This window comes from Arachis ipaensis, chromosome B06 (genome assembly GCF_000816755.2).
Source record: "Arachis ipaensis cultivar K30076 chromosome B06, Araip1.1, whole genome shotgun sequence".
Lineage (NCBI taxonomy): Eukaryota > Viridiplantae > Streptophyta > Magnoliopsida > Fabales > Fabaceae > Arachis > Arachis ipaensis.
Window position 1 is genome coordinate 134,222,222 of NC_029790.2, and position 2,165 is coordinate 134,224,386.

Consider the following 2,165-nt stretch of genomic DNA (forward strand, 5'->3'; position numbering starts at 1 on the left):
AGATTAAAGTTTTAATTAAAGTTAAAACTTTGGATGAAATTAAGAAGGAGAAAGTAGGCGTATAATAAATTAAAGAAAGAGAAAAAGATAGAGAAGCTTATTGGGAGCACGCGTGCGTAGGTCTTCCAATTAAACTCATTGTCTTAATTATAATTATGGTCCACAAAGATGTATGTGGTCCTCCTCTTAATTAGCATTTAGCAATCATGCCTTTTATGTTGGTAATTACCATCAGAATCTTTCTTCAAGATATCCTCTCTAATTATTACAAGAGAAAAAGATAAATAAATTTTTAACCTTTTAATTCTTAAGTATTTAAGTTTTTAAAAATTTAAAAATATATTTAAATTTTTAATTTTTTTAAAATTTGGATATATCATTTCTTAATGTTCACTTGGATCTGTTAGAATTTACAGAAAAATCGAATGTGACTCTCATTGTACTGACTTAGTTGATACGGATGCACACATAAAAAAGTTTTTAAAATTTGATAAATTAGACTCAGTGATCGATATGTCCAGATTTTGAAGAGGCCAGACATTTAAATGTATTTTTAAATTTTTAGGAAATTAAATATCTGCGGTCTAAAAAATTAGAAATCAATTTATCCTTTACTCTTATTATAACAAGAGGATCTATACATTAATATTATAAAATAATTTTTTTTTTAAAATATTAAATATTTTAATTTTTGAAATTTTAAAATACATAAAAATTTTTTTAACATTTATTTTTGTTAGATAATATTTCTCTCTAATTTAATTTAAAGAATGAAGTACAAAACATGTTTTAAAGAATTTAAAATTTAAAAAAAATTATCATTTTAATTAAACAAATTAAATTAGAATAAAATTATATTGTCCAACAATAATAAACGTTAAAGATTATTTTATATATTTTAAAATCTTAGAAACTAGAGTGTTTAATATTAAAAATCTAACGATCTGAACTTTTTTAAAAATAACACCAAATTTTTAAAAAATAGCACCAAATTTTTAAAAATAGCACCAAAATTTTTAATTGTAATACTGAATTTTTTTTAATATATCTTATTTTGTTTATTTTTCTTCCTGTTTTATCTTTTTTTTCCCTCTCAACATATTCTTTTTTTTTTTCAAATTTTGTTATTGGTGTAAATTTTTTTCTATATCTTCTGATATTTTACTTTAAAAATAAATGATTTTATCTAAATAAATTTATCTTAAAGTTGAATTGTATAATTTTAAGTTCTAAACAATAAACTGTTATGCAATATAACGCAAATATTAATTCAAATTTTATGTTTATTGTGATAACATTTTTGTGTTTTATATAAAAAATTTTGACATCATTTTTCATTATTATTATCATCATCATTATTTTTTGTATTCTATTTTTTATTCTTTTTTCATAATTTTTAAATACACAAACAAATAAATAGATAAAAAAATAAAAACAAAAGACATAAAAAAAGAAGAAAGTAATGCCAATGATAATAATGATAACAACGACGATAAAAAGAAAGAAAAAAAAAAGTCAAAAAAAAGAAAGAATAAATATATATCATGATTTGATTGAGTTTAATTATATTAAAGACTTTATATAAATTTAAATTTAGGTTGTTTAACGGAAGTAATTAATTTATTACAATATGACGAATTACAAGAGATAATTTTCAAAATGCGGCAACTAGCATCAAAGCATATAAGTAGTTTTTCTGGCAACGAGCAAATAATAATGACATTTTTAATTTTCACGAGAGCTGGTCTTTGGAAAAAGTAACTTGTCTGTTATTAGTTTTAGAAAAAGAGTTTAGGAGTATTTTTGAATTACAATGTATATCTCTTCTTTTTATTTTAAGTGGTTCTTGAAATCCCCAATCCCTTAGTATTTTTAAGATTAATTGTGATGCAAGTTATTCTGATTCTTATGATAGTATTGATTTTGCTTGCGTTATTAGAGATTGTAATATAAATTGGCAAATGGGGTATTTAAGAATGATTGGGAGTAACAGTATTTTTTATGAGGAATTGTTTGCTATTTGGAGAGAATATTTCTTAATCTGATGTGGGTCAACGAAATGTTATTTGTGAGACGGATTGTGTGGAAGCGTTTAATTTTGTTACTAATCACCAATATAATCTTGGATTTATTGATCTGTTGGTACTCAAAATAAGAGATATCAT